Consider the following 12,455-nt stretch of genomic DNA (forward strand, 5'->3'; position numbering starts at 1 on the left):
AAATCACTTTCTTTTCTCATTTTGATGCTCAGCTGGAAGGGGCAGCTGTTCAGGTGTAACTAAAAACTGACCAGTGAGTGGATTTTCAGCCTTTGGAATTAGCAGCAACTATTACGTATTTATGTCTACTGCAGTAGTAAAATAAAATTTGAATATTTTATTCCATCTTTTGAACTTTTTGAATTCACCACTGCAGATATCTGGTGTCATTTTAAGTAGTTTTGTGTGAGTGCTTTGTGTTCTTTGTGCATCACAGTTCTTTTAACCCAGTTCTTTTGTTTGTTTCTCTGTTTTAACACTAGTTCAGATCTTTTCTTGATCTTCATTGTGGTCAAGCTTAAGTAAAGCAGGCAAAGAGAAAGGAAGTGCTGTTTTGGAATATTTGACTATTACCTGTCTGTGACAAGGTCAGAAGCAGACATTGTCAGTAGTAATATACCTATAGCTTTTTTGCCCCCTCAAGAATCTAAATATTTGTGTCACAATGATTTCTATAAAAGCATTGTGACACAAATATTTAGATTCTTGATTCACAATGTGTCTGAACTCAAAATCTTTAGAGTTTCATATTTATAAAGTATCGCAAAGAATACATTTATACACTTCTTGTAAAAAATAAACTGATTGGAAATGCGTTTGAGAAAAGCTCCTGCTGTGACCTTCCTTCTGTGAGGGCACACACACACACACACACACACACACACACACACACACACACACACACACACACACACACAGAGAGAGAGGGGGGGGGGGGGGGGGGATCATTAATAAAGGATTGGAGTCGGTTTTGGATTTTCACTTGTTGTTGGCTTTAATATGAACAGTCACATAAAATTCATTCCAATTTTTAGCCTTCGCTTCAATTAAGATGTTTCTTTAAATCTACAACAGCTTTCCTTTCAAAGAGTTTACTGACATAGTAAAGAAGTAGCTAGGGAACTTAGTAAGTATGAGCAACATTAGCTTAGGGACAGTTTCCACAATAAAGAGGATTTCATCATCTGCAGTTCGTCAAAAAGTGCCATATTAAAAAACAATTCAGCAGACCCTCAGAGTGCGGATACAAACTACTGAACAATGGGTCCGACTGCTGCAGCACCTGTTTGTGAATGGTTAACACTTAAGGAATTTCCATTGTTTGAGGGGCTGTGTGGTGATGCAGCAGCATCTACAGTAGCAGCATCTACAGTAGCAGCAGCAGCATCTACAGTAGCAGCATCTACATTAGCAGCAGCAGCATCTACAGTAGCAGCAGCAGCATCTACAGTAGCAGCAGCAGCAACAGATGCAGTAGCGTCAGCACCACCCCGATAAGCATGTGTGCTAGGTGCACACACCCTTTCAGGCGTGACAGAAGCCCCAGTAATAAGACAATCGACGGTAGCTTGAGTAACAACAACTACAGGCAAATCTGGATGTGTTTCGGTTGGTTGATCAACAGCATCATCAGCAACGGGTTCAGAATGAGTTGGACAAGCGCGCTCATTAGTCACAGCACTGCGTGCTGCAGCGAGACTGCTAAGTGTTGCATGCAAAACTTGATAGTTGCTTACTAATTGTGCAACCGCCTGGTTAAAAGCGTCAAAGTCAAACCATTTAGCTCGAGTGGAGGTACCATCATTGTGTTTGAATAATTTACGGGGTGGATCCATGGTGTGGATTTTAAAAGTCACCTATTTAGAACGGTGGTATTTATGAGATGTAATAAACCCGAGGTATTGTTTATTGTCTGCTGGATACTAGTTAGATCCCCTGCTATTTCTTGCAAGTTCCCCGGTGTTGCTTCTTGATGTTGGTTGACTTTAGCTGCTATTTCTTGCTTGATCGCTGTGGATATATATATATATATATATATATATATATATATATATATATATATATATATATATATATATATATATATACACGTATGTATAGATGGTGTATCATTTCAAAAACAGGATGTGTTTGGCTCTTTTGATTTATTTATGCCTATACTCACACTTTGTTCTGCGTTATTCCGGATGGCCCCGATTCTTGACACGCTGTGTACTCTGTCTCAGGCCTGGCGTATTAGAACATTTGTAAATATTTAAAACCTTTTTTTTCCTTTAAATTGAGCGTCATGTATAGAGACTTGTATACATACCTAGCGTATGGCTTGGTCTTATTGCACCGGCTTCTGTAGGTTTTTCTGGACAACTTATTGAACCTGTGACTGGGGGATAAGCCCAGTTAATACAAGGTTTAAACAAACACGCATATATTTAAAACATGTGTAACACTGTATTTACCTTGTGTTTTTTAGAGGTGTAGTTTGCCCAATATAGCTTTGTGATCCTGTAGAAAGAAAGAGAAATATACATTTTAAATGTTACTATGTGAGAAGCAGGTAATATTGCTTCTAAAACAATGAGACTGTTTTGTGTGAGCTGATGACTGTTTTTAAAAAAAGAAGAAGAAACACAAACCTTGTGTAAGTGTAAGTATGGTGTCCCGTTGTGCCGATCTCCTAAAAATCAGGCTTTTGTTTAGAAAAAGAAAACAGTTTGAATATTTTATGATATACTGGGGTATACATTTAAGAATCCATTAATAGTCTTGTTTTACTTACCATATATGTTGTCCATGTTAAAAAGAACGCTGTTAGGTTTGCTGATGAACGAAGTGTTATGCTCTCAAGGGTCAATGTGAAGTAGTGAGGAAAAATACAGGGTGTCTGCTTAGGGTGTTTTATATGGGTGGGGCTAGTTTCAGTTGACCTCTGAGATGTAGAGATAAAAGAGTAGGCTGTAAAGAAGAAAGGTGGAAAGCCTTTGGAGACTCTGTTGGACATGGTTTCAGTTGACCTCTGAGATGGTAAGATAATGGAGCTACAGTTGGGATGTGTGCTGGGATGCTCTTGATAAAGGGAGCCTCTTTTATTGTTTTATGACTTGTTTTGCTGACTGTTGGGGACCTAACTGTAATCAGAATCAGAATACTTTATTGATCCCTGGGGGAAATTATTTTTTGTTACAGTGCTCCATTATAAACCAACATAAACCAACATTAAATTAAATCATCTATGTCTAAATAACAGCGCTCACTGACTGATGGGGGTCTAACTGCAACCCCCTCTGTCCAACTGTTACAGAGTGTGGCTAGGTGTGAATATGCGCTTTTAGAAGTATCACAGTTTATTTCTAAAAGAATACATGTTGTTTGTGGTATTCTGTTTAAAAACTATTAGCCTCTGTGTCTTTTCGGAGCGCTAAAGAAAAAAGTAGTTAAATCATCCATGTGTAATCAACAAGTCTTACTGTTGCAGGGTGTTTGTGACTAGTAGATAATTAGAGGTTTAGTTGCATTAAAGGCACGTTGGGGGTTGATACAGCGCTAGTGTGGCTAGGTGTGAATATGTGTTTTTTAGAAGTATCACAGTTTATTTCTAAAGGGATACATGTTGTTTGTGGTGCTCTGTTTGAGAACTATTTGCTCCTAAATAGCACTAAAGAAAAAGCAAAATGCTCCTAACTAGTTAAAATACCCTAAACTAGTTAAATGGGCTGTTGGGGGGTGGGGGGCAAAAAAGCCATAGGTGTATTGCCCTTGTGTACAGAAATGTTGTAAGCCGAAGCCATTGCTGATTTATTTATTCAGTGTTGCTGATATTCTCTCTTCTGTCTGCAGGAAGAAACACCGAGGCCAGCAAAGATCCAGAAGAGGCCACTGAGCTGCGTTCAGCCAAAGGTTGGTACAAAGGTGACTTTTGTTGCCTAAACAAATGTCAGAACAGAACTGGAGTGTGTTTTTTTTTCTTCTTTTTTTAAAGGCCAAATTTGATCTATCCTCATGTCTAGAAAAAACAGGCTCTTCTATCTTAAACTAACAGCCTTATAAATATGCAGTATCTTGATAATTAGAGATGAACTTATTTGGGTAAACTGCTGTAGCCAGGTACACTGATTCAATTGTAGACCAAGTATCCATCCTCTTACCCTTCTCCTGTGTTTCTCCTGTTTCAGATGGAGACACAAAGTGAGAATCAGCGCTCCGGAGTGCCACAAAACAGCCCTGAGACCAGACTTTGACGAAATACTAACACAAGCAGCACTCACACTGTTACACACTGAAGAGGAACTAGGAGTTTCTTAGAGAGATTCACTTTATTTTTCTATTTTCTAAGACTACTGGATACTTTTGTTTGGCAAGTCTGTGTGCTTGCATGAACGGATACTTTCTTCTTCAGAAGCCAAAGTTGCATCCAGACAGCGAGGAACTCGATGTGTTCTTACAGAAATGTTTTTTTGTGGAGATGCCTAAAAATGTCTTCTTCTCAACTAAAAAATTCACAGAAAACTCTCTGAGTGATCGAGATGCCCACTTTCGCCTTAAAAACAGGCTCTGAACTATATTGAAGATCACGATCCTTCACCAAATGAGGCCCTGCTCTGGAGGATACTCAGGAATTATTGTTAATTATTATTTAACAACAGAAACAAACCAAGTGCCTGCTGTGTATAGCTTTGAGACCTGGTGTCATCTCACACACCAGTTATCTGGATGGTGTTTGCACATATATAGCTCCACATGCTTTAGCAGTGTAGTAATAGCAGCTAGCAAGCCAAAGCTATTTGTAACTGACTGTCAGTAGTCCGTTCAAAATAGCTCCTGAACGTTCTGGCCACTTTCTGCTGGTATAAAAGTTTATTATGGAGAAAAAAAGATTAACGAGACATTTGTACCATTGTGTGATTTTTAGTGGAAGATTTTACACCCCAGCAGAGGTGAAAAGAAACCTGTCCCACACTATCCTGCTGTCTTAACATCACTGAACTTTAAAGGACTCTTTACAAGATGAGTTATAAAAATGAATGTAAACATAATTCAATGATGTGACTGAAACGACACGCTCGTGTTTTAACGTGGAGAGATTAATGTTAATCTGTCTGTGATCGTCAGAGTCATGTTTCATGAATTATACTAGACCTCTTTCTAAATGTGTCATAATAAATTAATGTATTAAAAAAAGACTAATTACTGAACTCATTAAGTCTGCTATTGTTTTACTTTAGGTTGGAGGAGGAAAAATGTCAAGGAAAGCACTTTCCTGTTGAGGTTCTCCCTCCACTTTGAGTTTGAAGTTTTGTTTAATAGAGTGTGTTTATTATGGGCTCATTTAAATAAGATAATGCAGTGTATTCTTTAGGGTGAGTCTATCTTGTGCATTTAATGTATGACTGTGTAGTGTCCCTCCTCACTTTATGGCATCTTGCTCCAATAAGCCAAGCTGGAGTTCAGGCTTTAAAACAACACTTTACAAACTGACATCAACAACAACATGTATCCCTTTAGAAATAAACTGTGATACTTCTAAAAGTACATATTCACACTAGCGCTGTATCAACCCCAATGTGGCTTTAATGCAACTAGTCTTATAATTATCTACTAGTCTGCAACAGTTAGACTCGATGATTACACATAGATGATTTAACTACTTTAGGGGCATTTCACTTTTCTAAAAGTTTCACAGGCCAATAGTTTTAAATAGAGCACCGCAAACAACATGTATCCCTTTAGAAATAAACTGCGATACTTCTAAAAAACACATATTCACACCTAGTCACACTCTGTAACAGTTAGACAGAGGGGGTGCAGTTAGGCTCCCAACAGTCTGCAAAAGAAGTCATGAAGCAACAAAAGAGGCTCCCTTTCAAGAGTATCCCAGCACCCATCCCAACTGTAGTTCCATACATTCCACATTTTTTAATTACAAACAAACAAACAGTTAATTCCATTAGACTGACATCTTATCTGCATAAAGTTTGATGATTTTGACATGAGGATGTTTTCACAGTTACAGTCATATTATTTGGAAAGTTGCTTTCAATATTTTACATCTCGTTACATACGAGGGAAATAATTATCTGATCCCCTGCTGAATTTGTCAGTTTGCTCACAAGTACATGAACAGTGTCTCGTTTTTATAATAGCTTCATTTAATAAAAATAGAATTAATATAAACCAAATGAAGAGAAACACATTATATAAATTAAATTGCATATCGTTAAATAAGTATTTGACCCCACAAGCAAAACATGACTTACTATTTTAGAGAAACCCCCGTTGGCAAGCACAGCAGTAAGTCACTTCTTGAAGGTTTGCACAAATGTTAGGATGAATTTTATCTCACTCATCTTTCCAGAAACTCTGTAAATCCTTTAGTTTTCATGGCTTGGCAACTCAAAGCTTAAGTTTCATTACGATTTCTCCTTCAAGCAGGACAAGCTGCTGCCAAATTTTTGATTTTGGTTCCATCTGACCTCAGGACCTTCTCCTGAATCTTCTATGAATCATTTAGATATTGAATGGTAAACTTGAGCAGAGGAAATATTTCAGTCCAGTATGTGTTAAGGTCTTTTTGGATTTCTGAGCATTGACAAGCTCCTTCATTGTAGGGCTGATCCACCACCTTTATCATGATTGTCCTCAGCTCATGAGGCAAACTCTCGCATGGAGCTGGGGAGACTGATGAAGATTTCATATTTCTTCCCTTTTTGAATAATCGCATCAACAGTTGTGACGTTGTCGACAAGCGACTTGCTGACAGTCTTGGATCCCATTCCAGCCTCATGAAGGTTTGGAATCAGATACAAGATTTCAGTGTTGTGAAATAATTTCGAAATTGTCACTAACGATCTTTTGCAAGTTTTTTAATAAGCGTGTGCTTAAATATGTCACTTTACAAGAATTTGATATATATTTAAATAATTTTTTTCAATTATTTGGAGTACCGTCGGGAAACTCCCAGCATTTTGTTCAATTTGGACAATGTTTTTGTTTTTGTGGTACAAACTGAGACATCTGAATTAACACTGGTTTTATTTTAACTGGTTGATTTTCCTAACACAGTAAAAATCATGTTTGAACTCCCTTTCTCTTCACTGTCTAAATATGTATAAATTATGTGTGTGTTTATATGTTATGGTGAAAAGAAATAAATTTTTATCGGGCATGATTTGAACTGTGAGGATTCAGATCTGAAAACACTTCAAACAAAGACACATTAAATGACTTTGAAAAGAAAAGAAAATCATCAAAAGGACTTAAATCTTGCTATGTCAATCCCCGGACCTTGAAGAAAGTACACAGGTAAGGTTAAGGTCATGACCTTAACCTTACCTGTGTACTGTGTTATGTAAAAATTCATTTTTACAGCAAGGATTTTATTGGAGTAAATGTTTAACCTACTTTGGGGAGAAAAAGGAGGAAAGCCCCAAAAATGAAAAGGAAGCTCACCTCTTCTGCTTTGTGCTGGATACAGTAAATAATATTTTTGCAACAGGAATATTAATCATTATTAATGCTGCTTATTTCAAACAGTAACAGACCATGTCGGCAAAAAGTCCCACAGGACAACAAACAGAGGAGTTCACTAGAATCTATGTGAGCCTGAGTGAAGCTGTGTGTGTGTGTGTGTGTGTGTGCCAGTTTGCATTGTCTGCATTGTAGGACAGATTTCCCACCTTGTGTCCCCCACACACCTGCCATTAATCACACATCGGGTGTTGATGACATGTTGACACAGTTCATGGTACCTGGCTCTTGACCTTGTTGCATTTACTTGTGTGCAAAAGTGATTGTTTCCTGCCTGTCTTTCTGACCAGCTTTGCTCAGATTTCCCAACACGGAGTGCTGACTCTTGTGTAGAATCGGGAGTGGATTGGATTCTTGTGATGGACCGAGTTGAAAAACAGGAGGAGCCCAGGAATTATTAGAAAAATATAGTTTCCATTTATTTAACCCCCAAAAATTATATATACAAGACTAATAAATAGTGATGGCCCGCTTGAAGCTGACGCTCCGGAGCGTGTGTCGAAAAAAACAACACACTGGTTCAGAAGCACTGTGTCGAGGCTTGCTTCGTTTGGCAAAAGTCACGTGACCAGTGACGTCCGAAGCTTCATTACGCACGTAACTGCTTCGGTACCTGATTCAAACGGATATAAGGAAGTGAATCATCCACGGGATTCGTGGAGTGTGTTGATGGTGACAGAGAGCGAAGAGGTGATCATTCCACTGACAGATATGGAGCCAGCGAGGAAGAGAGGACATTCTGGCGTGTGGGAATATTTTGAGTTGATTTTGCTCAATTCATTTTATCTGCCGAAGTGAAAAACTTGAAATGTCCAAAATCATGTTTTCATAATGTAAATATCATTACAGCATATGACTTTAGGAACACTTCCATGTGAATTAAAGCTAATGAAGACTACAACAATGTATTTGACACTATACGTACATTACATTGCTACAGTTTAGAAAATCATTTTGTTTATTGTTTTTAGGTGATAGTCTGCAGGACCCAGGAATACCTGCATATCTACCAGCTTGCAGTGTAGTTCCTGCACTCCACAGCCTCTTCTGTTCCATGCAAGTGGATTTTCTCCAGGGCAGGAGAAACTATTTCTAAGAAAAGGAACAGACTCAGCCAGCGCACAGTAACACTAATCCTCTTTTTAAATGTAAATAACAAAAGGGCTACCTGACATAGAGCATGTTTTTACTTTGCAAGTTCTTGATTAGGGGTGGGTTTTGATTATCGCCTTTCTGATTACAATCCATGCTAAATTGAATAAAGTGATATTGATTCATTAAAATCCCGTGTCGATTTGTAAATTAACGTTATTATGCCTGAAACGCCAGCATCTCAGGTTAAACCTCACAACATGTCGTCAAACACCATACAGCTAAAACAGTAACTGGGAGCAGGTTTACGGATTCTGCATACAAACGTGAACACAGAGCGCGGACCCGACGCGTCAGAGTCAGATTTTGATGTGTCGGCGGGTCCGCGCTGTGTTTGCCTCTTTTTTTCCCCGCTGGCTTCTGCAGCTGCAGGTTTCATAACTCTCTGTTTACATCTCTAATTAAGTCTCACATGTGTCAGCTTTCTTTTAATAGATACGAAATTATGGATATATACTGTTAAATGATCAGAATTGTAATATTTCTGACTGAGGCAAAACTTTCCAGATTCCAATCAAATTGAATCGGATCCTGTATCGAATCAAAATGATTCTACAAATCAGTGACGATGCAGCCCTACTCAGCTCCCTAAGCATTTTCCCTTTCCAGTTCACAATCAATCCCACCCCTAGGTCAAAAATATGTATAGGACAATTGGCCTAATCTAATATTTTGTATGAACCTGTCCAGCTGTCCAGTGATTAAACGACAAGTAGATGGAGGCAGGACTTCACAGCAGGGGCATACTCCATAATGTGCTGTGCATTCTCATATGTATATTATATATATTGCTCACTTATTGTATTTACCAACATCAAGGAGTTATGAGCAAAGAAAGGCCACACCATAGTGCATGTTTAAATAGGGAAAGTTTATTGATCAAAATGTATTACGCAGATACGCATTACATTTTTTTCAGCCCCCCAATCGAGAAAACAAAACCAATTACATGTTCAAAGCAACGGAACGGTGGCCCAATATCAGAGAGAACTCCACTCTTGAGTGAGCAGTGATAATTGAGCAGTCCGTTTTATTTTGCAGATTCAAGCTGCTCTTCAAAATTTTCACCACCAGATGTCACCGGAGAGGACTGTGTTGAAAAGCTTCGAGTAATGAACCGTTTTTCAATACAAGCTTCAGTGCTTCGGAAAGCTTCATTTGGCCATCACTACTAATAAATGTTGAGCTCATAAAAGAGGTCAAAGAAACAAAACTGAACTCATGCAACGACTGCAACCTTAACAACCCAAATGACTGCCCAAACATACATAATTGACCTAAACATGAAATGACATACAAGGGTATATATAATGGCTGATCAGACCATTGTGACACATGAGGGGTAACAAACAAAACACAATCATAAATCACAAACGATGCAGTACAATCTAGTTTGTTAATAAACTAAACACTAAAGAAGAAAATCAAAAACCCCATTAAACCCTAAACTCAACTATTTAATTAAATACAAATACTTTGTTTTTAAAGTAAAGAAAACACACATTCCCCCCTTCAGCAGGAAGTGGTGGTGTGGTCCAATTATCTTCCTTTGTATTTAATGGTTTCAAACCCTGGCTACCATCTTTTGTCCGGCAACTCCCAGGGATGATGGCAGGTAAGAAATAAAAAGACAAAGGTTAGTCAGAAAGCAAAGAAATGAAGTAGTATGAATACATAAGTAAACTAAATGTGCGCGCTTACAAATAGAACAAATGTATCCAAACCAATCAATGAAGTTATTGGCAACTAAAATGTATTACTATGTTCAAAATGAAGAATGAAAATACAAAAGTTACCGACTTTAGAGTGTGGGCATGGGTTTGGCCATCACAATTCTGTTTGCATAATAAAACAATTGCATAGCAATATAACCTGAAAGTCTGGAAAATAAAATGCTTTTAAGAGATTACTTTGGAAGAGTATCTCCTTATCCATCAATTTTCAGTTGTTTGTTCTTTTTACTGTTTCGAGGCTGATTTCTGTTTCACTTCTAATTGCAGGCAGTTTGCCTTTACAAAAAGAAAGCAAAAAAACTACATCATTACAAGCAGAGACTGTGACAGGCTATCATTACCATGTTGATTTGAAACCAGGTGTTATGGGTAGGCTGAAGCTCATTGATAATGCAATGAACCTACACTCTCTCCTGCTAATGAAGTGTTAGTCACCAGCTGGCAAGAAGATCTCTGGATCAGTTTACCCTGCCCTACATGGCTCCTGTTGGTCCACCACCCAGAGCAGGGTTCACTATCTTGTGTACTGACTGGAGCCCCTGACAGTTTGGTGCCCAGCTTGCAAAACAGGCTTATGGTAAACTGAGTGCCACTTCTGTGGTGGGGAAGGAACCTGAACTGGTATGCAAGGTTGAGCGATACTAATCAGATCATTAGATTAGGTCTTGGCTCAACACACATTGGACTGGAAGGGAACAGAGTCCAGCTCCAGGAGAGAGGCACCTGATACTGGGGCTAAAAACAACCAGGTCATTGATCAGTTTTATCAACAATTGCCTGTGCCTGTATGGTCTGAGCATGTGAGTAAAGAGAGAGGCTGAACTTTAAATCGACCACCAACTGGTAGTTAGCTGGATCGGGTGTCACAGGAAGACGCTGAACAGGCCTGGTGTGCCATATTTCATAGTGAGGATGCATGCATGGAGCTGTGGATGTCATGGTGGTATTCCCAGAACCAGATGATATACACAGGTTAAGGAAGCTCAATAGGGCTCCACCAACTCCACCAGCAGGCCAAGTGGAGTTGAGGATGAATTGCTACCACAAGTGGAGGAGTTTAAATATCTCAAGGTATTGTTCCCAAGTGGTAGGAGAGTAGAGTGCAGACAGATTGGTACTGCATCAGATTACCAGCAACATGGACAATGTGCTGATCTGTTATGGAGAACAGAGCTGAGCACAGAACTGAAGCTGTTGAATTGCCAGTCAAACTACATAAGTTACATTATCCTACAGTCTTAAGATCTGGTATCTCAAAAGACTGAGATAATATATATATTAGCAATGAAATGAGCATCTTCCAAAGGTGGCTCCCTTAGAGATAAGGTGAGGAGATTAGTGATTAAGGAGGGAAATGCAGTAGAGTTGCTACTCCTTCAGCGAGACTCAGTCGAGGTGATTCAGGGATCTATAGAATGCCTCCTGGACACCTCTTGGCTGATGTGCTTCCCACATGTTCTGATGGGAGGAGCCAGACTGAAGACACACTGAAAGGATTATCTCTCTCTGTCAGCTTGATTAGAATTGATGTCTCCCTAAATGAGCCAGAAGAGAAGACATCCTGGACTACTCTGCTCCCCATACCAGACCTGGACAAGGAAAAGAAATTCAAATACCATCAAACCACAAATATATAGATCGAGTCAAGTCTATTGCTGTACTAAGTGGTTTTGAGTTATGGCTGTTTTCTTTCCACAAGGTTCACTCACAATGCAGGACGTCAAAAAAAAAAAAAGACAGACAACTTCAGCTTCTGAAGTCATTGCTGATTTATTTATTGTTTCAGACACACACCTCTCTCTCCCTCTCTCTCTTATGCAGTACGAAACAGTTCCTGAGCTGCATGCAGTCAAAGAAAATCTCATATATACTTACAAAACCAGACACTAGGTGGAGCCAGAGAATAGCTTCAAACACTAAGCTCTTTATTGTTGCCCAAAAACTGCATAACTGGTTACAACTCAAAAATGACAGTGAAATGTTATTTATACTAACAGGGAGTGTGATATATTTCAAACAACTGCAATATTAGGCAACGTTGAATAATCAACCACCAAACAAGGTTACAGCAAGTTCAACAGCAGTATAATCTAATTGTCACATCACACATTGTTGTTTAATTGGCATTTTCAGTTTTAAGTCTTAAGAAATCCAAAATGGCTTAATTACTTACAGATTTAAACACTGCCCACCTTCTCATCCAGTTCTCCTTATGAAAGAAAATATGCC

At 38.7% G+C, this 12,455-nt stretch overlaps 1 long non-coding RNA gene across 1 annotated transcript; it reads right to left on the reverse strand.

Moving 5' to 3' along the window:
- Window positions 1-805: 805 nt before the first annotated feature.
- On the reverse strand, window positions 806-2,830 carry LOC147322383 (uncharacterized). Its single transcript, XR_015131075.1, has 6 exons — window positions 2,597-2,830; window positions 2,454-2,506; window positions 2,277-2,322; window positions 2,132-2,200; window positions 1,985-2,047; window positions 806-1,830 (listed from the first exon to the last, which is right to left on the reverse strand). It is a non-coding gene; the product is annotated as an uncharacterized LOC147322383 (long non-coding RNA).
- Between the last annotated feature and the right edge of the window lie 9,625 nt (window positions 2,831-12,455).

This window comes from Aulonocara sp. 'chitande type north' Nkhata Bay, linkage group LG9, assembly GCF_057382095.1.
Source record: "Aulonocara sp. 'chitande type north' Nkhata Bay isolate Kocher_YH1m ecotype deep benthic linkage group LG9, A_spYH_male_GT1.1, whole genome shotgun sequence".
Classification (NCBI taxonomy): Eukaryota; Metazoa; Chordata; class Actinopteri; order Cichliformes; family Cichlidae; genus Aulonocara; species Aulonocara sp. 'chitande type north' Nkhata Bay.